General features: G+C 45.2%; 2 long non-coding RNA genes across 13 annotated transcripts in view; both read left to right on the forward strand.

The window, feature by feature from the left end:
* Positions 1 to 15,905, forward strand: part of LOC139361027 (uncharacterized) — a 35,586-nt gene extending 19,681 nt beyond the window's left edge. For both annotated transcript variants that reach the window (XR_011618608.1, XR_011618609.1), the window contains exons 2-4: positions 4,353 to 7,742; positions 9,259 to 9,548; positions 13,227 to 15,905. This is a non-coding gene — a long non-coding RNA (uncharacterized lncRNA). The remainder of the gene's footprint in view (positions 1 to 4,352; positions 7,743 to 9,258; positions 9,549 to 13,226) is intronic.
* Positions 1 to 27,266, forward strand: part of LOC139361026 (uncharacterized) — a 570,651-nt gene that overhangs the window by 173,639 nt on the left and 369,746 nt on the right. The window lies entirely within an intron of this gene.

A 27,266-nucleotide genomic window follows, 5' to 3' on the forward strand; every position in this document is an offset into this window, starting at 1 on the left:
CAAAAGAAGTGAAAATGGCCGGTCCTTGCCTTAAGGGATGATATTATCTTGTGAAATTCCTTTTCCTGGCTCATCCTGGCTCAAAAAGCTCCCCCACTGAGCACTTTGTGACCCCCACTCCTGCCCACCAGAGCCAGAGAACAACCCCCCTTTGACTGTAATTTTCCTTTACCTACCCAAAGCCTATAAAAGGGCCCCACCCTTATCTCCCTTCGCTGACTCTCTTTTTCGGACTCAGCCCGCCTGCACCCAGGTGATTAAAAAGCTTTATTGCTCACACAAAGCCTGTTTGGTGGTCTCTTCACAGGGACACGCATGACAGGCAGGTGCAGAGCCAGGGAAGGACCTGTCATGAGAACAGAAAGGAATGTGCCTCCCTGTACGCACACTCGGATTTTATGACAATGTGGGCAGGGGGCTGAACAGGATGCCTGAGAACATTCCTCCAAGTTCTTTGGCTGATTTTCTAAATATTGGTGTAAAATCTGAACTCAGACAAATTTCTTTTTAAATCGTTTCAATCAACATCTTTGGTGCTCAGCATCATGTCTACATGATCATCTAGAAAACCAACTTCTGTTCTAAGGCTCACATCTTCCTATTAAGTCCCAAGGATTTTACAAGGGAATGCACCTCTCTCATTCGCATCAAGCACACACACAACTACCATTAAAGAAATGCTTAATTTGCCTACATAATTTTTTAAACACCCAGATTTGAAATACAATAGAGAAGACAACTTTTTGATAGCTCTGCTTTCCAACTGCGAACTGCGGGTCGAGAAAATAACCTGCCATGATTTCTAACCAGTCAACAACCTGTCTTCCCTGGCTGCAGTAGGAGCAATCTTTCTGAGCTCAGGATGAAAAAGAACCCAGCTGTTCAGGGGACAGATAGTCATCAGTTCTCAGCGGGCTTCCTGGGTCCCAAATCCCCATGTGATACGTGGAAGTAAAAAGCTATCAATGACCAAGCATCTGAACTCTTATCCCACCTCGACATCTGCTTCTCCTGCCATGTAAATTTAAAATTAATAAGCCTGCTATTAGAGAACAGAGTTGGTGCTGCATCTGTCTTCCTAAAATTATGGATAATTACCAGCCCACAATGGCTTCTAATCAGATTTGAGTAGTCCCTTAGACAGGAAGCTAAAGTGCCTCAGCCCTAAACTGAGAAGAAAACAGAAACTGGAATGCTCTAGGTTTGATTTTTTCCCCCTTGTTCTAAAGTTGATGTTCCCGAATCTCCTTCTACTGTCTTGCTTATAAAATGTATGAGAAACAGGGAAATTTAAAGACATGATAGAAATGGCCACTTTTTCTAGGTACAAACTTTGTGAACATTATTTTCAGCTGCTGGGCTTTTTCTCCACAAACTGTGAGCCTGGAGGACATTTTCTCCCTCGTGGTTACACATTCAGAGTCAGGGAAGGTGGCTTTAGCAGTAAAGAGGGGAGTGCAGTGAGAAGTGACCGGACACTGAGAAGGGCAGACAGGTACTCTACCTCGGTGGCCTGCAGCACTCCTGAGCCTCGGCCTTTACTTTTCTATCTGTACAAAGGATCTAAAGGCCTGTGATTCTAGGCCACGACAGCTCTTCATACACACATACACAAACATCACACGCCTATGTGAAAAGCTGTGACACTTGGCTGATTTCCTGAAGAGGTTATCTTGTATCATTTCTACTCATGTACTCCACCTCCTTCCAGACAAGTATCTGAGGATGATGGGCTATCCCACAGCCATGTGTGTAACCTCTCCTGCTTACGATCCCTGTTCACATAGCATTTTCCAAAAGCATTTGGTGTGAAGTGACAGAAGAAAGAAGAATAAGGTTCTTTCAGCCCATTCATTCATTCATTCATTCAACAAATATTGACTGACTATCTACGTGCCAGACACTGGTGATATAACAGCGAACATATATTTTTGTAGGTAGAGACAGACAACCAAAAAGTATGTTAAAGAGTGATCGATGCTGTAGAGGAAAATACACCAGGAAACAGGAAAGAAGAATACCCCTATTCTAAACAGGAAAGAAGAAGCCACCCTACACTGGGGTGACGCTAGTGTTACAAAATGGAAACAGCGGCCGGGCACGGTGGCTCACACCTGTATTCTCAGCTCTTTGGGAGACTGAGGCAGGCAGATCACCTGAGTTCAGGAGTTCAAGATCAGCCTGACCAATATGGCAAAACTCTGTGTCTACTAAAAACATAAAAATTAGCTGGACGTGGTGGCACACGCCTGTAATCCCAGTTACTCAGGAAGCTGAGGCACAAGAATCACTTGAACCTGGGAGGCAGAGGTTGGAGTCAGCCGAGATCACACAACTGCACTCCTGCCTGGGTGACAGAGGAAGACTCTGTCTCAAAAAAAATAAATAAATAAAAATAAAAATAAAAATAAAAATAAAATGTAAACAGAGAATAAGATACCAAAAGAAAGAACATGAACAACTAATTGTAACAAAAGCCTTTGTAAGCCGATACTTTCCTTCCTGGATCCTTGTCCCTTACAAATGGAAAAAAAGGGTGGGTAGGGGGTAGCATCAAAATGATGTTTTAAGACGGCTTGGGGTTTCACATGTCTGACAGCCATACTCACGTACTTCAAGGAAAAAGCTCTAGCTCTATAAGCCATCTGGGCAATGGTTTAATGTCTTTTCCTTTTTTTTTCCCCAGAGTTTTTAAAATACAGGAAAACATGTCTGTTTATTCGGCTGCTCTGTGCCCGCACACGTGCAAACTGTGCTAACAGTTTTTTCCATGTTTTGCTGAATTTGCCAGCTTGCCATAAACAGGCTTCCATGTCGTAATTGTCTATAAATAGCACAAACACACGAAAATGCAAATCAAGACAAGCTGTCCCTTCCACTCCTGTTGCCATGATGACAGGAGAGTGACCATTGGCCAAATCAATACGCGGAGACTGCAGCTGTCTGGCAGAGAGCACAAGGTCGACTGCTTTTCCCATAGCATTTAAAGAAACAAGCGGAAACGGCTCTCCACACAGGACAGACACGTCCTTTGTTCTTTGAATCAATACTGCCAATGCCCAAAATACTTTCTCCATCACACTATATGGAATTCAAGTTCCTTCCAATGCCATGAGTAACGCCAGTGATAGACTATGTTTAGTCATAATGACCCATTAGCATTCTTTTTCCTCTAAAATGTTGAAATAATAACATTGAGTGTGCACTCACGAGGTGCCAGGCTCTGAGTTTGATCTCGTTTGGTTCTCGTTGAAATCCTGTAAGATCAGTACCATATTCTCTCATTTTTCATAGATGAGGAAACTGAGGCATAGAAAGGCTAAGTAAGTTGTCCATGGTCACAGGTTATTTACGAACTTTTCTCCAAACTTTCAAAACTTAACCACTGCCACTATTACAAATGGGTTTTTGTTTGTTTGTTTTTGTTTTTTTTTTGAGACAAGGTCTTGCTCTGACCAGGCTGGAGTGCAGTGGCATGATGATGGTTCACTGCAGCCTCGACTTCCCAGGCTCAAGTGATTCTCGCACCTCAGCCTCTCCAGTAGCTGGGATTACAGGCATGAGCCACCACATCTGGCTAATTTTTTAATTTTTATTTTTTCTAGGGATGGGGTTTCATCATGTTGCCCAGACTGGATCCAAACTCTGGGCTCAAGAGATCCTCCCAGGTCGGCCTCCCAAAGTCCTGGGATTACAGGTGTAAGCCGCTGTGCACAGCCCTACAATTGTGACTTATACAAAGTCAGAGCAGTGAGCAGGAAGAGAACAGAGACTTCAGTGAGTCTCCTGGCTGTGGCAACACCATATCCCTCCTCCATACCGTAATGTGTCTACACCCACCAAGCTCCTAGACGTTGAAGGCAGGCCAGCTCAGAGACGAAACAGCAGTCAAGAAAGAGAAGATGCAGACATGTGTCTTGATTTCAGCTCGAGCGTGCCTCTCTGCCTTGCAGCTGCACAGGCAGAAACCAGGGGCGGTGAGTCTGAGACAGTGTGTTTGGTTCCTGGCAGGTAATCTTTTGGGAGACCATCCCATACAATTAGTGTTACAATTCTCAAAAAGGAAGTGTGACTTTTATAGAAAAATCATTTCCATTTGGGAGAAAGGCCTAATAAAACCACAAAAGGATAATACATTCATACAACAGCAAATTCAATTCATCTGTCACAAACTGAAATCCCAAAGCCCTCTGGGCACACAGCTGCTTTTCTGAGCTGAAATTCAACTCCAGTGGAGAAACAGGTCAATTTTTCTAAAAAATTTTCTTTTTCACATGCCTTAAATAAAAATTCCTTCCCCTCACTTGTCATTTTCCAGATTTAATGGCTCTGTTGGTCTTCCTCTCATTTAGGCCATGAGCACTGGCTGCATGTCTGCTACGGCCCGGACTCCAAGGGAGGCACCCTAGGGAACACAGATGACCTCAGCACAGCGACACCCTCAAGGAGCACACACGGAGAAGGCAAGATGATACAATCGCAGACTTCACACAGAAAAGAATGTGGCATCCATACCCCATCCCATTTCTAGAAAACAACGATGCTGAGTCAGTAACATTTACCGAACAGCCTGCAGTGTGGAGGCAGGCACGAGGGGGCTCCATACAGGGAAGAGCACCTTCAGAAGGGGGCATGCAAACAACGTGGAGGCAGGAGACGCCCCCACGCACAAGGGCCAGCCTGGGGGCCTGCAGAAATGCCCATGCATCTGGGAAGAGGGAGAGAGGACAAGATACTTAAATGCTCCAAAATGAATAGAAGCCTCCCAAGAACTTCCCCCGAAATGGGGCAGGGATTTACAAAAGACCAAACCGAGCATGCGCAGTTACCTGAGCATAGCGCCAGGAGAGCAAGCTATTCCAGGAAGAAACAGGGTCCCTAGAAGCCTGAGCCTCTACTCCCAGCTCTGCGACTCATTCACCCTATGACCTTGGTGAAGGCTCTTAGCTTCTGTGAGCCACAAGAGAATCACGCAAAAACAGAAGATATGAAAACTGCTCTGCCTTTTTCACAGAACTGCTGAGGGAATAAAATCAGATCATGGATTTTAAAATTCTCTGTGAATTATGAAGTAAAATACAAAAATATGAAATCATTCTTACCATTAGTAACAGCTCTGTAAAATTAAGAGCAGAGGTAAGATCACAGCATTTTCCACCTCCCGACTCCCGAGAGAAATAGTGAGTCCAGCCGATGTATTTGTGCAACCCCAGTATCTAGGCTTTGAGAGCCTCAAACCGCTCATGAACTCTGACAGTATCACTGCAGCCCACTGCTCATTAAGTTCTCCAAGACAGTCAACTGACATAAAATACTACAGCTTTTTCAGCTGGGCTTGAAGCCCAGCACACAGCACAGCTAAACAGTGAAGAGGTTTTCTGCAACTAGACTCAAAACCTGGCTTTTGTAGATTCCCATAGAAAGAACATTCAAGGCCAGGCATCGCGGCACATGCCTGTAATCCCAGCAATTTGGGAAGCCGAGGCAGGAGGATCACCTGAGGTCAGAAGTTCAAGAACAGCCTGGCCAATATGGCAAAGTCCCATCTGTACTAAAAATACAAAAATTAGCCGGGCATGCTGGTGGGCACCTGTAATCCCAGCTACTCGGGAGGCTGAGGCAGGAAAATCGCTTGAACTTAGGAGGCCGAGGTTGCAGTGAGCTGAGATCATGCCACTGCACTCCAGCCTGGGCGACAAGAGTGAAACTCCATCTCAAAGAAAAAAAAAAAAAAAAAAGAAAGAAAGAGAATTCTTTTTTGCTGATGTTAAATTTCCTGTGCTTAACACAGAGAAATCATACAACACTGAAATCCTGAAAACATATCATAAAAAGCATTTAGCGACTGAAAAGACATTCAATATAACCTGTAACAGTGAGTTCCCCTCCTCTTTCCAGCCAGCTCCACTAACGCTGTGACCCTTAACAATGCTTTCACTAACACAGAGGAAAATTAATAGGACCGCTTACCCCTCTCAGCTGACAGCTAAACCAGTGCTTCTCCCTGGGCTCACTAAAGATGACCTTTACCCAAAACCAGGCTGCAACGACCCTGTAGATGTTGACTAACGATTTCAAAATTCCCATATTCTTTGTCCATTCCTAAGGAAGATGAACTGAAGCCAGGGGTCTCCAAGTCAGAACTAACAGAGGCCTTAAACATCAGATGGCCCGTTCCCTTCTTTGACAACTGGGGTATCTAAAGCTGAGCTTATGGAAGAAAACAGCCTGTTTAGTAACAAAGCGAAAACCAAAGCCTAGTCACCCAACCTCTGGTCTGGAACTTCTTCGACAATCCAGCACCCATACAGGATGAGTCTCCCTAACCAGAAGCTCTGAAATCCGCAACTTTTGAGTGCCAACGTGATGGTCAACGAAATGTTCATTGGAACAGCACAGACTCTGGATTTTTGAATTCAGGATGCTCAACCAGCAAGTATAATACAAATATTCAAAAATCCAAAAATGTAAAAACATCTGAGACACTTCTGGTTCCAAGCAGTTTGGATGAGGGATATTCAACCTGCATTTTTTGTTTTTTCCTCTAATGAAGGAAATTAGAAACGAGACCCGAGCAAAGTCATTCAATCCATACTAAAGTCATTCAATAGTTTAATGAGTACCCATTTAGAGTTAAGTGCTACCCGCAGATATTTAAAAGGATGAATACATACATGCCTATAATCCCAGAACTTCGGAAGGCCGAGGTGGGAGGATCACCTGATGTCGGGAGTCCAAGACCAGCCCGGCCAGCATGGTGAAACTCCATCTCTACTATAAATGCAAAAATTAGCCTGGCGTGGTGGCTCACACCTGTTATCCCAGCTACTCTGGAGGCTGAGGCACAAGAATCGTTTGAACCTGGGGGGAGCACGTTGCAGTGAGCCGAGATCACACCACTGTACTCCAGCCTGGACCACAGAGCAAGACTCTGTCTCAAAAAAAAAAAAAAGAAAAAAGAAAATTTAAATTGTGTTTTCACATGGAGCCCATGTTCCCAGAACACAAGCCCTGCTCTATGCTCCAAAGGCACACAGGGTGCCCCTTTATCTTAATGCTCACCATATTCCATGGCAGCCACTGGCACGTGTCTGTCCATCGCACTAGACTTCCTGCGCATGAGGCAGGGATCATATATTATTACCTTTCTGTCCCCAATGTCTGGCCTAGAAGACACTCAGTAAATGATTACTGAACTAAGTCAGTTACTAAGACATTTTAAACTTGTATTAACAAAATTGATTTAATAAGTTTGCCAATGCAGCCTTCATACCACACAGCTTAAATCTCAACCTGCGGATTTATCTTGTGTTCTGCTAGATTATCACCTATTAACATTCAGGAGGCACCTAGTATGTGCTAGGCATTACTAATTGCTGGGAACCTAGCAGTGACAAAAAAACATTCCTTGTTCAAAGAGAAGTTCTAGTATAAAGAGGAATAGAAGGAACAGGCTAGATTGATGAGAGAGATAAGAAAAGGACAGGCTGCCATGGGAAGCACCTGGTCTTATCTGGATGGTACACAGTTAACGAAGACTGAGTGCTTCATATAGCATAAGATGATCTCCTCCAAAGAAGTGAATGAAGCTTTGATTCCCCAGTACCAGAAGTCATCATAAAGTTGCGTACAGCCCCATGCTTAGTGTAGGAAGTGAAACCAAACAAACAAACAAAGCTCCAACTTCCAGAGGAAACGGTCCAATTATGAAATCCTCTGGCTACGTTCCATTGAAATTCAAGGTATTCAAGAGGCCAATATTTAAGTCATAAATTTACCCAACCACTTAAAACTAAAGTAGTCTTTGGTTCAAGGGGTAAAGGTATAGTACCTTTTACAAATTTATTAGCTCTTAATATTTACATTTAAATATGATGATGATGGTGTAATAACTTTACTGAGTAGTTACTATGTGTTAGGCACCAAACTAAGCACGTTACACACACATTTGCACGATCCTGTGAGATGATCATGACCCCTTGTCATCCCATTTCATAGATGAAAGTCATGTTTATATAAGCTTAAAAACTTATCCCAAATAACACAGCTAGTTAGCAAAACTCAGGCAGCCTGACTCCATAGGCCTTGTTTAAAGAAGTAATATTTATAAACTGTCCAGCACAACAGTGGTACAAACAAGAGTTCAATAAATGCCTAAAGGGTACTTCATACCCAAAATTGTTTCCCGCCAATCAAACTAGACTTACCCTGGTTCTGCATAACCAACTGTCAAATTATTGTTCCACGAAGAAAAGGTGGAATGGGTAGAGATCAGAATAGAGTGAATAACTGGTAAATATACTTCATGACAGGTAGTAACAGGATGTGGCATTTAGGGTATTTCCAGGTTTGTTTGCATAACACTTTTTCACAGTTCTAAAGCACAAGAACCATTCTAAGCTGGTGAAAGCATAAGGCATGTCTATGATCCAGGACTCCAATTCACTGTGGATCAGTGGATCTCAACCTTTACTCAACCTTTACAGTATATCAGAACCACCTGTGGGTTTTTAACAACACTAGAGCTGCCCAGGCTCCATTCCTGCAGATTCTATTTCAACTGGTCGGGAGTAAGCACGCATGCTTTTTTCACAGCCCCCCAGATGCAGCTAGATTTGCAAACCACTGTCCAAGATGCTCTCACACTTCCGCTCAGTTCACTCACTGAGATTCTAAGCACTACGAATCGGGCTAAGTTAACAAGTCAGGCTCCACTCCCTAATAATATTGGCAAAGAAACCAAGATCAGACATTTATTCCAGTCCAAACCAAACAAATTGCCGGGTGAAAAAAACGCCCTGGCATAGTTTGCCATACAAAACAACTTCCTGCATCTTCCCAGTCAGTAGCCTAGAGACTGACTCTGAGCCATGAGAATTCAGAGTCAGGGGAATATGCCAATCTGAGGCATCTGCCACACTCCTAGCACACCCTCAAAAGCGCCCAGCTACATTTCACATCCACTGTCCTAACAGGGGTCGAAATAGGGAAGAGCAGTGCATTACAGAAAACAGAGCCTGCTGGGCATCAAAAGGCTGGAGAATTCCAGTCCTAGCCCTGCTACCAATCGGTCTGGTCACTTCTCTCTGGTCCTGGTGTGGCCAACAGTTATGCGAGAGGGTGAGGCATAAAAACACAGATGTCAGGCAAGCTCCAGCATGCAAAATACATAGTAATTAAAAAGCATTAAGGTGATATCAAGGAATGTATGCCATCAACCAGAAAAGTAACTGAAGTGTTCCTTTTCCCATTCTTAAGAAATCAAAAGTGGAAGCAGAAAATTGAGCAATCAGCCTACCAAGTTGACTGGGGCAACAGAATACACTCACGGATTCTGCTCACAACAGCGGGGGTGGCAGACCAAAAGGAGAAATGCAGAGCGTCCCTCTCTCCTCTGTCCACCTATGCCACCAGCACATGAATGCGTCCACACGCAGCGCCCAGTCTCCTGTTCCACTGACGCCAGCGTCCACTCACCACAAGCCTACTAAGTGCCACATGTGCTAGGATGCTCCCTCATCTCATCACCATAGACATCCCTGCTGGAGGTGAGTATGTGACAGACGAAAATCACGGAGGACTAGGGAGGTTGAGACCCACATTCCCACTGCCGTGAGAGTGAGCTTGAGAGGGACCCCAAGGCTGGGCCCTCCATGCCGCTCTCCTCAGTCATCACTCCCAGACCAGAGCAACGAGGGTGAATTTTCTTCCTCTCACTATTTTCAGCCCCTTGGCTGACCCACGATTCCCCAGAAAGCTATCGAGTTCTGGCAGCTCTGAGGCCACAAACCCATAAACGCACGGGACACACAGCCCATCTGTCTCTAATGGGTCTTTTACTTGTCATGCTGGTCATTTCTAAGAGCAGATGGGTTAAGAAAGACTTGGCAAGTTACCACGAAATGACCCCTCCATTCCTCCCTGGGAGAAGGCTGACTAGCGAGCAGTCAGGCTGGCTTTCTTCCCCCACTCCCTGCATTCCTGTCCCTAAGGAGCCACAGACAATCCCACCAAATATAAGCAGGAGACAGCCGCCTCCTTCCTACAGCTGGAGGGGGGAAGGGTCCTCTCGGGCCTTTCTAACTGCATGAAAACCAAACTGTGAGCTGTACTGACCCGGGCCTCACCCATGTTGCAGGCATGTACAACACAGGTGCCCAGTGGTATCATCAGGCAGAACTACGAATGTGCTTTCCATCGTTTTTATACACTGATTCCAGAACCGCTATCCACACAGCTCCACTTCTCACACATACGACGTGCTTCACGGATTACACAGCATGTTCACCATGCCCCTCATCCGCTCCTCCCAATAGCCTTGTGTGATCCCTTGAAGATGCTTCCTCATACTGAGGTTTGAAACCAAAACTTTCCCAAGAACATCCAGCTAGTGTTAGAAGCAGGATATGAGGGCTTCTGATTCTAGAACGAGTATTTGTGCCACTATTCCCCATGGGACCCTCCAGGGATTTCTGCCTGATATTAAAATGCAGACAGCAAATCCATCTCTCTACAGTCCTGGGGTTCCCTATAGACAAGAAGTCAAACTTCTAAGAGAAAACTTATACTTATTTGGAAGGTTACCTGGGATTTTTTTTTAAGTTAGTTTGTTCACGTTTTGGAAAGATTGTTCCAGTGGCAATGCGGGGCATGAAGTGTAGAAACGATTCCATGATGAGACAGAGAAACAATTCGGGGGCTCTTACAACTGTTCCAATGAGGCATGAGGCGCAACCAGAAAGGACAGAGGGGAAATGCATTGGAAAGAAATGAAAAATGAAATCCACTCAGACCCAGGATGGAAAAAAAGGGAGTAAGCATGATGGTGGTTTGTAGTTTGAAAGACTGATGAATCATTAACTACTGTAGAGTGGTATCTGGGGCCTGGGTGCACCAGTTTGTTTAACCATTCACCTGCTGAGCAGTCTCTGGGCTGTGTCCAGTTTCTAGCCTTTATAAATAATGCTGCTATGAACAGATACATAAAGGCTTTTGTGTGAACATAAGTCTTCATTTCTCTGGGATAACTGCCCATGAATGTGAGTGCTGCCTCCTACGGCAATTGCAAGTTTAGTTTTTTAAGAAACTGTCAAGCTATTTTCCAGAATGGCTGTACCATCTTCCATTCCCACCAGCCAAGTGTGAGTGATCCCGTTTCCCCGCATCCTCACCAGCATTGGTCTTGTTACTACTTTTTATTTTAGGCATTCTGATAGGTGTATAGTGACGTGGCTTCAGTGTGCATTTTTCTGATGGCTCATGATGTTGAACATCTTTTCATGTGCTTATATGTTATCTGAAATGTCCCTTCAGGACTTTTATTCATTTTCAAAGTAGATGATTTGGTTTCACTGCTGAATTTGGATAGTTCTTTATATATTATAGATATGAGTCCTTTATCAGACATGTGGTTTGCAAATAGTTTCTCCCAGTCTCTAGCTTCTCTTTTAATCTTTATTTTGCATTTTACATTTTAGTCCATGATCCATTTTGAGTTAATTTTTGTATGAGGTATGAGGTTTAGATCAGAGTTCAGGTTTTTTTCCTATGACTAATCAGGTAGCCAGTAATTTCTTTTAAGAGACAAGGTCTCACTGTGTCACCCAGGCTGGAATGCAATGACAAGATCAGAGTTCACTGCAGCCTCGACTCCTGGACTCAAGTTATCCTCCTACCTCAGCCTCCTGGAGTAGCTGGGACCACAGGCAGGTGACACCACGACCAGTTAATTTTTTTAGTTTTTGTAAAGACAGGGTCTTGTGCCATGTTACCCAGGCTAGTGTTGAACTCCTAGGCTCAAGTCATCATCCCACTTATATGGGGCCAGGCAGTGGCACATGCCTGTAATCACAGCACTTTGGGAGGATGAAACAGGAGAATCACTTGAACCCAGGAATTCCAGACCAGCCTGAGCAACAGAGGGAGGCCCTGTCTCTGCAAAAAATTTTAAACATTACCTGGGCATGCTGTTGTACACCTGTGGTCCCAGCTACTTGGGAGGCTGAGGTGGGAGGATCTCTTGAGCCTATGAGGCTGAGGCTGCAGGGAGCCATGATCGCACCACTACACTCCAGCCTGGGAGAAAGTGAGACTTTGTCTCCAAAAAAAAAAAAAAAAAAAAATGCTAGAGCATCACCCATATTAAAGACACACATTGTCTTTTTGAAAATTTAATTACAGTTATATAATGGACATGTAAAATGTCCAGTTTGAAAGTTTGAAAAATACATAACTCTAAGTATTCTTACCTTAAAATTCTGATTCCTACCTAAGATATCACATACTGTTTACATAAGTATCATAATGCCTGGACAACAACTAAAAATGTGTACGAGGGAGAAAAATAAGCGTATATACCTACTAATTAAAGGATATTTCCCCCTTATTACTTAAAAAAGTCATCACGGCAAACCCCGTGACTGTATCTAAAGCAAACCTACAGTTTTACTTCTCTGTATTCCAAAATGCAAGGCTAAAATTCAAATACTACACATTTCCTGAAGCCAAGGGCAGTTTACTTAAAATAAATGCTTAGGGTCTATATCAAAAATATGAAAAAGCTAGTTACTTCATAGCCATTCCAATCTAAGTTCAGCTTTTTCTTTTTTAATTGACACATAATTGTGTACTGTACATATGTATGGAGTACACATAGTGATGTTATAATACATGTAATGTATGTGATCAGCATAATTAGCATATCCACCATCTCAAACATTTATCATTTCTTTGTGTTGGTAACGTTCAATACCCTTCCTCCAATTATCTGGAACTATATATTCTATTTTTTTTTTTTTTTTTTGAGACAAAGTCATGTTCTGTTGCCCAGGCTGGAGTGCAGTGGTGCCATCTCGGCTCACTGCAACATCTGCTTCGCTTGCCAGGTTCAAGCTATTCTCCTGCTTCGACCTCCCTGGTAGCTGGGGTTACAGGCACCCAGCACCATGCCCGGCTAATTTTTGTATTTTTAGTAGAGACGGGCTTTCACCACGTTGGCCAGGCTGGTCTGAAACTCCTGACTTCTGGTGATCCACCCACCTCAGCCTCCCAAAGTGCTAGGATTACAGGCATGAGCCACCGCTCCCAGCCTGAAACTATATATTCTTGTTAACTATAGTCATCCTATGTTATAGAACACTAGAATTTATTCTTATCCAGCTATAATTTTGTATCCTTTAACAAATTTCTCCCTATCTCCCTCTTCCCCCACCCTTCTCACCCTCTAGGATCCTCTGTCTACTTTCAACTTCCATGAGATCCACTCCTTTTTGCCTTCCACATAAAAGAACATGTGCTGTGTAACTTTCTGTCCCTGGCTTATTTCATAATATCTTCCAGTTCCATCCACGTTGCTGAGAATAACAGGACTTCATCCTGTGTTATGGCTGAATAGTACTCCACTGTGTATAAAGACCACATTTTCTCGATCCATCATCTGCTGTTGGACACCGAGGCTGATTCCATATCTTGACTATGGTGAACAGTGCTGTAGGAAACATAGAGGTGCGGATGCCCCTCCGACACTGATTTCCTTTTCTTTGGGTATCTACACTGTAGTGGGACTGCTGGATCACACTGTAATTTCATTTGCAGTTTTCTGAGGAACCTCCATACTGTTTGCCATAGTGGGTGCCCTAGCTTACTCTTACTCTTTTTCTTTTTTCTCTTTTAGACAGAGTCTCATTGTTGCCCAGGCTGGAGTACAGTGGTGCAATCTTGGCTTGCTTACTGTAGCATCCGCCTCCCGGGTTCCAGTGGTTCTCATGCCTCAGTCTCCAGAGTAGCTGGGATTATAGGCACCCGCCACTGCACCCGGCAAATTTTTGTATTTTTTAGTAGAGATGGGGTTTCACCATGTTGGCCAGGCTGGTCTGGAACTCCTGGGCTCAAGTGACCCGCCCACCTCAGCCGCCCAACAGTGCTGGAATTACAGGTGTGATCCACCGCTCCCAGCTAATTTTTGTGTTTTTAGTAGAGACGGGGTTTCACCATGTTGGCCAGGCTGGTTTCAAACTCCTGACCTCAGGTGATCTGCCCGCCTCGGCCTCCCAAAGTGCTGAGATGTCAGCGTGCACCCCGCGCCCAGCCAGCTGCTCTAGTGTACAGCCCCCTACAATGTGTAAGAGCTCCTTTGTCTCCATATCCTCACCAGTACTGGTTATTTTTTGTCTTTTTAATAATACCCATCCTAACAGGTGAGATGATACCTCAGTGTGGTTTTGCGTTTCTCTGATTATAAGTGATACCGAGTATTTTTTCCACATATTTTTTGGCCATTTGTATGTCTTCTTTAAAGAAATGTCTGTTCAGTTGGGTGTGATGACACAGACCTGTAAGCCCAGCACTCAGAACGCTAAGGCAGGAGGACAACTTGAGCCTAGACCAGCCTAGGTAGCATAGCAAAACCCTAGCTCAAAAAAAAAAAAAAAAAAAAAAAAGAGAAGAAGAAAAAAGAAATATGTGTCTGTTCAGCTTTTTAACCTCCAAAAATTAAGAGCCCATTTTGGAATCTGACGACCTGCCTGATTCAGAGACAATCTGTGTTGGGTTCTACTCTGCTACTTCCTATGTGACTTGGGAAGTTCCCTTGGCCACTTTGAGCTCAACTTCCCCAACATTAACCAGGAATAACTACCGCCTGCCTCTGCTGGTTAATGCTGAGGACTGAAAGGAGAACCTCCACAACGCCACTTGACAATGCCGCCTGGCGGAAGCCCTTCAATGCGGGGCTGGTAGGATCATCTGAAGCTAAGTACAACTTTCCTTTCCACTGTCCCAGGCTCACTCTGCATATGATTAGCAAGGAATAGAGAATAAAGGAAACCAAAATACTTGCTTAATTTTTAATAAGAAATGTTTAAAAAGTGGGGGTGGTGGAAAAATAGGAGGGAGAGGAGGGGAAGGAAAAGCAGCCGATCAGAAGTTCTAGTCCAGGGCTCATCCCCGGCCTCCTCACTCAGGCAATCACCAGTCCCCACCTCCTGGGGAGGGATACTTTCTCGGCTGGCTTCACCCACATGGAAGGCACTGCCACAGGTGTTCAGAAACCAGGAGCACCTTGAAATGGGCAATGTGCTTTGGGTAGGAGACCTACAATTTCCCCCAAGGAAATCACGGCACAAAAGTGACCCACTTAGGAGGTACCAAGGGCTGTAAATACTTGGTGGCAAAAACTGATGTCACACCTTCTGTACAGGAGACACACACACAAATAAAACTTGACAAAATAGCAGAGAAAAAAATACAGCAGACATCCAGTGCCATTCTGTTAGAGAAATATTTATATCCCAAAGCCAGGGACCTCTCTGGAACACTGTGTTTATTTCCACGTTTCATGGAAGCTGTTTGAGTGCTCTCACCTATGTCTCAACAAACTTCCAGTCCCTGCTCTAAACTCTGTGGCTCCTCAGCAAAACCCAAAAACAAGTATCAGTTTTTCTTCCAAATGGGAAATTTCCCGACCTAGCGAAAGCAGCATCAAATCCACTTATTATGAGATAGCTGATTACAGGCGAAGCCCTCTAGTCCCAGGATGACTCCCCTCCTGCAGGAGCGGGAGGGATGGGCATAGCACTGGCCTGCCAGACCACATCTTCAGGCAGTTTGAAACCATGGCTGCTCAGGTGAGCCATGATAAAAATCAAAATCAAGTATCTCTGAAAATTGTACATGTGAAGAACCAGACCTCGGACCAGACTCAGCAGAAATGGATGTTGCAAGGTTTGTTCAGAGACCTCCTCTCCATGCCCCCTCTCCCCGGGACCTCCCTCCTTGCACTAGGGGACCAGGGACAATGGACCACTCCCTTACCTCTAGCCCAGTGCATTTTCAGGAACAGTTCCCAGACTGTACCAGACCCTGAAATGTATTCACTGAATGCACTATTTCTTGAAATGATCGTAAATCACCTACTATAACAAGAATTGTTTTAAAAGTGTTGTCTCTCTCTCAGGAATCATGCCATGAGTTTGAGTAAGCAGCTTTGCTTATCTCTACTGCAATTCTATCATTTGCAAAATGTTAACAATTACTGTGTTCACCCATAGCATTGTTGTAAAAAGCCTTAAGACCCACTTCATGTAGCCTGCCTGGAGCACAGACCCTGTCACGTGGTAAATGCCCACTGAAGGTGAGTTATCTGTAGCTATTATAACCTGCCACTCCAGCGAACAAAAGGAGTCAATCAGGACTCATCATATCACCATGAAAGGATGTCCATGTAGACTGCGCAGTGGGAGTAGGGGGACTCAATGTTGATCAGGTACTATTTTGTTTTTTACAATGTGTACATATATATTTGTAGGTACACTGGAAAAGATCTGGAAGGAAATACACCCAGTGTTAATAGTGACTACCCCAAAGACACATTCATCCAAACACACAACAGAAAAACACTCACTATCTTTCTGTCTTCCATATCATTTGAACTATTTTCAATAAGCATCTATGGCTTTTGTAAAGTTTTTGAAAGGAATCTATTGCATTTTTTTCTGGAGAAACAAGCACGAGCATGAAAAAGGTGGAAACAGAAGGTAAAATGGAATGGGACTCAATGGAATTGAGTCCAAGCCAGGCTCAGCAGGCACACGAACCATGCACCTCTCACTACAACTCAACACCAGCTCTCTCTTCTCTTGGTCCAATGGCCCAAGACTTAGAGATAAAATCTTTATTGTGATCACATCAATCACACCAAGGAGCTTGGAACCACCCTTCCAAACTCCTCTGGTTCTGTGTACCTGCCCGGGGCTGTTAGCTTTCCTCCTGTGTCTTTGGCTGGCCTGTAATCCCCTAGTGGTGGAAATGCACCCTGACACTTAGCCATCATCCCCACAACACTCAGCACCACAGAGAGACCAGGGCAGTGATGCCCACTCGGACTGTGATTCTACTTATAAAGCAAAGGATCAGGGGCCAGATGCGACATGTCTTTGGTAACTCACCAGCTATTGTTTGAACCAGAACAAAGCCAGGTCTCCTGATGCCCAGAAAAGAGCTAGTGCCTGTCCCACTAGAAACGTGGTGAAAATGTTTTGCTTGCTGTGAAAAGATGCACTACTGGAGAAGATGGGTGCAACTTCTCATGGAGGAACTCAGCCCAGATCACGAGGACACAGGGCTGCCAGATGAGACACTCGGCCCAGGTCACCAGGAAACAGGGCTGCAGAATGAGACACTCGGCCCAGGTCACTAGGAAACAGGGCTTCCGGATGAGACACTAACCCGCCCACCGGAAAGGAAATCTGGCTGGGCAGCGGAGGGAAATTTCACACAGCCCAACGACAGCAACAGCATGAACAAAACAAAAAATACCTGACTGGAAAGTCATAGCCTGGCTAGCAAATTCGAAACAAAGCCACAATCCTAGCAGCACACATCACTGCAACACAGAGCTTCAGTCAGTGTGCGCACACTTTAAGTAGAAATGTAAAATGTCCAAGTTTTTGGAACAAGGAGGCTATTTGTGTGTGTGTGATGTCAAAGAAAACAGATGAGAAGAAACTGTTGGCAAGTAAATAGAAATAGGCGCCCTTACACATTGACAGTGAGATAACGGTATGGCCCTAATGGAAGGAATCCGGCAACACCCATCAACATTTAAAATGTGCAGAACCCTGGATCCCACAATTCCATTTCTAGCAATGCATCCTATGAACATATTCACGCAAATATGCAAGAATTATGTACAACTCAGCGGTGATTAATCGAAAAGGTTGGGAACAACCTAAATACTTACCACTGGACAACCATGTTTATCTTATGCCAACATCTGTGTTTTTAAAAACAAGACACATAGGCTGAGCGCAGTGGCTCACGTGTGTAATCCCAGCACTTTGAGAGTCTGAGGCAGGTGGATCGCGAGGCCAAGATATCCAGACCATCCTGGCCAACATGATGAAATCCCGTCTCTACTAAAAATACAAAACTTATCTGGGCGTGGTGGCACACACCTGCAGTCCCAGCTACTCAGGAGGTTGAGGCAGGAGAACCGCTTGAACCTGGGAGGCGAAGGTTGCAGTGAGCTGAGATCACGCCAGCCTGGTGACAGAGCAAGACTCTGCCTTGGAAAAACAAACAAACAAACAAACAAAAACTGGCAACAGTGGTCACAGGGCAGTGATGGGAGTAGGACTGCCTTTCACTCTCCAGGACCTTTTGAATGTCGCTCATATTACATACTCAAAATATATGACTACAGCAAATATTTTCAAAGTAACTATGAAAAACTGGGAGAATAATAATATCTAACACACAGGACTGCTGTATAATAAAAGGATGAAAAACATTAAGCACTATCAGAGTTCAAAGGAAGAAAGATTAATTCTAGCTTGGATGTCAGAGCGGGGATGATGGAAAGGAAGTGAGTATTTCAAGTCTTGAAGGATGGAGAAGATTTAAAGAGGCAGAAGTGTGGAGATGATGTCCCAGATGGAGATAAGAACATAGGCGAAGACGATGTCCCAGATGGAGATAAGAACATAGGCGAAGACGATGAAGAGATGAGAAGGTATAAATTCTAAGTGCAGCTCTCAGGCTAGGCTTCAGAACAGGGCTTAGACAAGAAGCTGGAGTGCAAGGCTGATGGCGGGAATGGAAACACTGAAACCCAAACTTGCATATCACGCCCTGATCATGAGCATTGATGCCAAGCCAGGGAACCCATCCTTGATCTTAACAATGAAAAATCACTGGGCCGGGTGTGGCGGCTTATGCCTGTAATCCAGTGCTTTGAGAGGCTGAGGCGAGAGGACTGCTTGAGGTCAGGAGTTTGAAACCACTCTGGACAACACAGCAAGACTCTGTTCTTACAAAAAATTTAAAAATTAGCTAGGCAGGATAGCACACCTGTAGTCCCAGCTACTCAGGAGGCTGAGGCGGGAGGATCACTTGAGCCCAGGAATTTAGGGTTACAGTGAGCTGTCATGGCATGCCTGCATTCCAGCCTGAGCAACAGAGCATGGGCATGTCTCAAAAATCAAATAAAATGAAATAAAATCACTAAAAGTTTGTATAGACATGAAGTATAAAATCATACCATATATGATTTAATCCAGATATATAATATAAATTAGAGGGGGAAAAGAGAAATTAGGAAGCTATTATAAGAAAACAAGACTCAACTAAGACATGAGCAAAGGCCCTGGGCTCACAGCGCTATCTTTATATAAAGGAATGAACTATCACATTTATTTTCATGGCATCACCAACTTAGATACAGGCTGCAGTATTCTGGAACCATCTCTGTATCAGTCAAATTAGATTGCCATAATACCGTAGGCAAATACCATAAAAAATACCATAGGCTGTGTGGTTTAAACATTAATTTATTTCTCACAGCTCTGGAGGCTGGAAGTCCAAGATCAAAGTGTTGGCCAACTCAGTTCCAGGACAGAAACCTCTTCCTGGCTTGCAGACAGCCACCTTTCTTCTTGTTTCCTCACACCAGGGCAGTGGGAGCTCTCTGCTTTCTCTTTTTTTTTTTTTTTTGAGACAGAGTCTCATTCTGTCACCAGGCTGGAGTGCAGTGGCACAATCTCAGCTCACTGCAACCTCTGACTCTCTGGTTCAAGCAACCCTCCTGCCTCAGCCTCCCGAGTAGCTGGGATTACAGGCACGTGTCACCACACCCAACTAATTTTTGTATTTTTAGTAGAAACAGGGTTTCAGGATGGTCTCAATCTCCTGACCCCGTGATCTCCCCACCTTGGCCTCCCAAAGTGCTGGGATTACAGGTGTGAGCCACCACACCAGGCCTGGTTTCTCTTCTTCTAAGGGCACTAATCCTGTCAGACCAGGGCCCACACTCATGACTCATCTAACCCTAATCACTTCCCAAAGGTCCTACCCCCTAATACCATCACACTGGCAGTTAGGGCTGCAGTACAAGAATCTGGGGGAGACATAAACATTCAGCTTAGAACAATGTCTTTTCAATCCTGTTGAAAAAAACAACCAAATGAGGAGGCGACAAACTACCTTATATGTAAACAAGTCAGGACTTTTCATATTTCTGCTAACACATTAAGGTCAATTTAAAATGTCTGATAACAAGAGTCAGAAGCAGAGATAAATGAAAGTTAGTTACTCTGCATTTTAGGCCCACATTGAGCTGTCTTTCAATGACATTGTGGCACAAAGAACACTGCTTTCTATTCTTGGTTTTGCCACCAAAAAAGCTGGAACCTTTCCCTGTATTTCTGTTTATCTCTAAAATCACTGGGATGACCTAGCAGACCTCCAAGGTCCCTTCCATTCACAAATTCCACAAATAACTTCCGACCAACAGAGGCTACACAAATAAACTACACTGACGAAGGGGAAAGCTAACACTAGCAAACAATGAGATGCACACAAGACAAGACGTATAGAGAACTGGATCAACCACAAAACTGGTGGACGATGAGCCGGCGGTGGATAAAAACACATTCCCTAACGATGGACAGAGAGGCAATGGCGCCGAGGTAGTATTGTTGAAGATTTCCTATTTTAAACTTTCAAGATAAATGGCTCAATTGTTTATATTCATTCTGATTAAATGTGAACGTGAAAACTTCTTCCAGCGGACACAGACATCTAAAAAGTTCACAATGTATCCAATTTGTCATTTGATATTTTTACTGACAAGAAAAATGAGGGACTGAATATACAAACAGTCCATGCCTGATCATATGTATAAAGACAGAACTCAGACCACAACCTGTAGCTGCCCACCCAGGAAACCAATCCCCTATCTACAGTCAACAGCCAGGAGGCCAGCCAGGCTAGCACATCAGACAGGAAGCCAGACTGCTCTCTCTCCACAACCCAGAAACTAAACCACAACTCTGTCCCACGTGGCCAGGACTTGACTCAAAACTGACAGCCACCCTAATTTTGGCCCCTGTTTCCAGTTAGGATCATTCAGAGAAAGCCAAATACGTCCGTAATGAACCAAGGACACCCCGCTTCTGCACAGCCGCCTCCAGCCCCCACAACAGCCTCCACTGGGAGCCGTTCTTTTCCATCCTGAGGCTTCCCCACTCCTCATCCGCCACTCACTTGCATGTCAGTCTCTGCCACATGCAAGTGATGGTGCTGACTTTCTTGCCACAGCAGCTGTGAGAAAGTCGCCTCTGCCTGTCTCATGTGGGCGGCCTTCCTTTATTTCCCCCCAAAAATAAGTCTTAAATGAGGGGCTTCTCTCTATATGGCCAAGCTATACAATTCAGAAGCCCAGCATGGCAGATTCCAAGCCTGGAAAGACCATACACCCCTCAGGTCCTCTTTCCATAAAACACAGCTTCCTTGAGTTTTTCAGTCACTCCCCACCAACCAGGAAATGAACCACGTGTTATGGAAAGATCAAGGGCCTTGAAGTCAAACTTCTAGGTTCATCAAGTACTTCATCTTTACACTTAAGAAATTACATGGCCTTGGCCAGACGTGGTGGCTCACACCTGTAATCCCAGCACTTGGGGAGGCCGAGTGGGGCGGATCAACCGAGGTTGGGAGTTCAAGACCAACCTAACCAACATAGAAAAACTCCGTCCCTACAAAAAATACAAAATCAGCCTGGCGTGGTGGCGCATGCCTGTCATCCCAGCTACTCGGGAGGCTGAGGCAGGAGAATTACTTAAACCTGGGAAGCAGAGGTTGTGGTGAGCCGAGATCGCACCATTGCACTCCAGCCTGGGCAAGAAGAGCAAAACTCTGTCTCAAAACAAAACAAAACAAAACAAAACAAAGCAAAACAAAACAAATGACGTGATCTTGAACAATTTTCTTAATTTCTCTAAGCCTCTATCTTCATCTTCAATAAAATAATTTTACCTCCAAGATTACATTAAATGGAATCCCACATGTAAACCAGCTGACAAATATCAGGGGCCCAACAGCTGTGCGCTCCTACTGCCGCCCCACTTTACCCCAAGGGAGAAGCGCAAGATGTCCTGAAAAAGCCTGTTGATCCCTACACCTCAGCATCCTGTGTTCACACAAGGCGCAGTGGCATCCAGAATTACCAGGGTCACCCAAATACAAGACATGTTTTGATTTTTCAACTTAGGTACACATGGCTTTTAAAGTTCACCATATATGATCCATAATTTAGAAGAGATTCTCCTACACTACCCCGTGGTTCTATTTTAGCAGACTTACATGTGCCATAATAGCTCACTCTCTTAAGCCCTCTTCAGTATCAAAAACAAAACTTTAATCTGTAACACAGTTATCAGTAGTGAAAGTGGAAAAGGTACCTATGAGTCAAAATCACCCTCTGCTCCGCCCCACCCCACCCTACAAAAAGCTGTTCAGGAGTATTTGGGCTGCTTATGAGAATGCTGTCTGTATTTCCAGGGACAGACAAACGCCTACCCTGGTTAGAAGCTGCGCTGCTCAGCCTCCAGGGTAGAAAGCTCACCACATCCTCTACCCAAGGAGAAGAGAAGCAAATGGGGTGGCCAGGCTCCAGGATGTGGATGTTTAGTGTGGTTTCTGCAGTCCAGGTCACCGCCATGGGTGAAGCTCTTCCTTCCTTCCTTTCCACCCAAGTGGCCAAGGTCCTACGGCTGCTGTAAGGCCTCTTCCCTATGAGGCAGCGCAGCCATTCGCCTTCCCCCTTCCTCTTCTTCTTGTTTTTTGAGATGGAGTCTCGCTCTGTCACCCAAGCTGGAGTGCAGTGGTGTAATCTTAGCTCACTGCCACCTCTGCCTCCCGGGTTTAAGTAATTCTCCTGCCTCAGCCTTCCAAGTACCTGGGATTACAGGCACCTGCCACCACGCCCAGCTAATTTTTATATTTTTAGTAGAGAGGGAATTTCAACTTCTTGGCCAGGCTGCTCTTGAACTCCTGACCTCAGGTGATCCACCTGCCTCGGCCTCCCAGAGTGCTGGGATTACAGGCATGAGCCACTGCGTCTGGCCGAGTCAGCCCAGCCATCCTGACTTTTTGTTCTGGCAAAATTACTCTCTTCCACGTCTACCTTCCAAGTAGCTAAATCAGAGATCTGGCCCCTGGGGCAGGCTTGAAGAATCCCTGTTTTTGGTCCTCAAGAGGTCCTACCAGGGTCTGGGACAATTCCAAGACTTGTGTTCTTAAAGAGGAAAGAAACCTCACATACACGGCTCTCGCAGAGCTCAGGCGAGCCCGTATCGGAGGCAAGGCTTGGGAGGCGGCCCTAAGGTTTGGGTGTGCCATCTATGATAACATCTAAGAGATCTGAAGCCAGCTGTCTGGGTTCAAACCTCAATTCCAACAGCACTGGCTGTGTGATGTTAGACAACGTCCCCAGCCTCTCTGTGGTTCAGTTTCCTCACTGTAAAAGGGCCACAATAATAGAGCTGCTCTAAAAATTAAGTGAATTGGTGCATATAAGGTTTTCAGAACAATGCTTGGCACATGAGGAGTTCAATAGACACGTATTGAACAGAGTAACTTAGCAATTACTAAATATACTCATGCAGGCCAGGCGTGGTGGCTCATGCCTGTAATTCCAAAACTTTGGGATGCTGAGGTGAGAGGGTCACTTGAGCCCAGGAGTTTGAGAGTAGCATGGACAACAGAGCAATATTCCATCTCTAAAAATGTGTGTAACATACATGTCTATATACACTCAAATGTTCACAGTGTATTTATAGTATACAAAATAGCTGGAACACAGACTTAACTATTCACAATGGTTACTTCTAGAGAAGGGGGAATGCAAATTTCAGCTTTTTACACCACACATATATTCTTGTATCATCTGAAATATTTAAGCAAATTGTATGTATAAATTTGCCCCAAAACACATAGCAGAACAATGTAGTTTTGACTCAAAAATCTTCAAATCGTGATGGAATTGTCCTGTGAAAGTAAAGTTATAGAGATGAAAATTCTCCCTCTAGCCTAAATGCTCTTTCATATGACCTATATTACACAAACCAATGCAGAGGCCCAATCCTTTCCCCACTGTCGTAAGAATTTTTCAGTGAACTGCATTCCCCTTTACAAACTAGATGATAGTTAGAGTTACCAGGCAAGAACGTGGATCCAGTTCTGCTTTTTCAAAGCCCAATGTTCCTCACATAATACCAATGCATTCTTCAACTGGTCAACTGCCCCCAACACCTGAGCTCTCTGTTGTACACAACTCAGCGAGGCCTGGGAGAAAGCAGGTGCAAATTTCACTTACTCAGTAACAACACATCCCGCCTGATTCTTCTGCTGGGCTAGTTCTCAAGTCATCTTTTTCTAAGCTTTCATTTGGCTCTGCCACACGTACCTAGGCTGGGTAAAACACTTTATGATTCTCCTGCTTCAACCTCCCAAGTAGCTGGGACTACAGGTGTGCCACCACACCTAGCTAATTTTTGTATTCTTAGTAAAGATGGGGTTTCACCATATTGGCCAGGCTGGTCTCAACCTCCTGACCTCATGATCCGCCCGCCTCGGCCTCCCAAAATGCTGGGATTACAGGTGTGAGTCGCCGCACCTGGCCTACTTTACCAGTTTTGTTCCTGAATTAAACCTGTTATTACTATCAATAATGTCAATCAGTGCCATTTCATTCACCGTATGACACACACACACAAAGCACTTCATACTCGCTCCACCTATCTGCTTTTCTGCAATGGCCTCAGTGTTCCCCATCTTACATGAGAGGCACAGAGAAAGATAATGACTTCTCCAAGGTTTTGTAATTCACAATCAGTGGCAGAACCAACTAGCCCAACCAGGTCTGGCCAAGGCTTGTGTTTCAGCCACACCACCTGGTTGCTGCCCCTAAGGTTCAATGGGCAAGTAACAGATCACTCCGATTGCAGAGGCTTCAGAAATGCCTTCCGCCATAGTACAATGGACGGTTCGCTCTCAGGAGGGGAGGCAGGGGTGGGAATCAGCACACAGTTCTGCTCGGTTTCTATGCAGGGCACAGACTATGTATTTTGTGCCTTGCTTTGGAGGTGAAATGTCTCCTGCTCCCTGTACAACATCTTTCTTTGTCCTCTCCACATAAAAGTACAACTGAGTTCCTCAGGGGCAGGCAGTGATCACTGCCCTGTGCCACACCTGACTGATGTACCAACAGGTGGACACACAGGCTCTTCTCTTATGGCCCAGGCTGCCCCCATCTCCTAAGCATCGAAAACTACACACAGGATTTGCAGAACATTAATGACATGGAGGTGACTGCTTCATCTCTGTTGAAAACTTACTGCAGTGTTGTAAAGAAGAGAATTCAGGAAAAGCTGAACATTTGAGGCTGGCTGGCTGTAATCTTCAGCTGCTGAGAAAGCCTCAGCTGCTCGGTTCCACTGTGGAAATCCAACTCCTCCCTCAAAGTCCAACTCAAGTACACCTCCTCTGCGGTGCCTGCCCCTTCCTCCCTTTCACAAGCACATGCTCCCTCTGCAGTCCCAGAACATTCTATCGCCACCTCTGGAGCCACACTGTCCCAGCCGACAGCCAGCTCAGTGCACAGCTGCCTCTCCCTGTGTGTACCTGCAGGCGCTACCTGGGCTGGAAGGCTGCCTCCTTCTCCTCCACACGGAGGCGGCACTCAGGACCTACTGAATGAGGGAGGGAGTGGATGAGCAAGATCAGCCAAGGGCCACAGGGAGTGGCCTGCAGCTCCCAGCAGGAACAGCCCCTGCCCTGCCAATCCGGAGGTGCTGGCTCTGTTCTCAGCAGGGCTGCTAAAAGCTCCCTTATAACAGCTCTAGGCCACAACGACCAACTTGGTGTCAGGCCCTAGAGACACCAAAAATTGTAACAAATAAAGAGGCCGGGTATGCAGCATGCTGGTTAAAAGCACAGGCTTCAGAGTCAGAGCTTGAATTCCACTTATTAGGTGACCTTGAGCAAGTTACTCAATGCATCGATCTCATTTTGTCACCGGCAGAATGAGGACATTATCTGCCACGTGGTGTTGCTGAAAAAGTAAGAGAGGTGACAGACGCAAAGTGCTTGGCACTTACTTACTTTTACTGGTTTATTACAAAGAAAAGAACACAGGAACAGCCAAATGCAAGAGATGCACAGGGCACACCACGGGGCAGAGAGGTCGGGGCTCCCATGCTGTCCCTGGAAGTGCCACCTCCCCAGCACCAAATGAGTTCACCAAACCAGAAGCTCTCCAAACCCAGTATTTAGAGGGTTTTATGGAGTTTCCATAACATAGACATGATGAAGTCATTGGCCACCCGTGACTAGCTCAATCTCCAGCCTATCTCGTCTCCCCTCCCAGAGATAGGGGTGGTGCTGATATGTCCAACTCTTTACTCATGACTCATCTTTCTGGCAACCAGCCCTAATCCTGAACCTGTCCAGGGGCCCAAAGCCACCTGTCATCTCATTATCATACAAAAGACATTCCTATCACCCCAGAGATTCCAAAAGTCTGAGAAGCTCTTGTGTCAGGTATTGAAACCCCACAATATTGTACTATGTATCCCACTATCACAATACTTTTTTTCCTGAGACAGAGTCTACCTCTGTTGCCCAAGTTGGAGTGCCGTGGTGCGATCTCAGCTTATGGTGCGATCTCAGCTCACTGCAACCTCCACCTCCCAAGTTCAAGCAATTCTTGTGTCTCACCCTCCTGAGTAGCTGGGACTACAGGTGTGCGACACTACAACTAATTTTTGTATTTTTTAGTAGAGATGGGGTTTCACTGTGTTGGCCAGGCTGGCCTTCAACTCCTGGCCTCAAGTGATCTGCCTGCCTCGGCCTCCCAAAAACCTGGAATAAGTCATGAGCCACCATGCCTGGCCTCACTATCACAATAATTATACTGAGAGGATGGGGGAGAAAAACGTGGGCAACAAGAGGAGGGGGGAGGGTAAGCAACCTGAATCCTTGTCTTCCACAGTAAGACATCTCCCTGTCTTCCACACAATCTAGAAGAACCAGCTAAAACATAAACACAGTAACCTCCAAGGAGCAGGGATCAGGGTGGAGAAGGGTAAGGTAGGGGTTTGCTGGGTTTTGTTCTAAGCCTTGTTAATTTCTGACTCTTAGAGCTGCATGCCTGTACAACTTTGCTAAAAATGAATATTTACCTGTAATCCCAGCACTTTGGGAAGCCAAGGTGGTCGGATCATGAGGTCAGGAGATCGAGACCATCCTGGCTAACACGGTGAAACCCCATCTCTACTAAAAATACAAATATTATCCAGGCGTGGTGGCGGGCACCTGTAGTCCCAGCTACTCAGGAGGTTCTGGCAGGAGAATGGTGTGAACTCAGGAGGCAGAGCTTGCAGTGATCTGAGATCATGCCACTGCACTCCAGCCTGGGTGACAGAGCGAGA

Source organism: Macaca nemestrina (assembly GCF_043159975.1).
Source record: "Macaca nemestrina isolate mMacNem1 chromosome 4 unlocalized genomic scaffold, mMacNem.hap1 SUPER_4_unloc_1, whole genome shotgun sequence".
Lineage (NCBI taxonomy): Eukaryota > Metazoa > Chordata > Mammalia > Primates > Cercopithecidae > Macaca > Macaca nemestrina.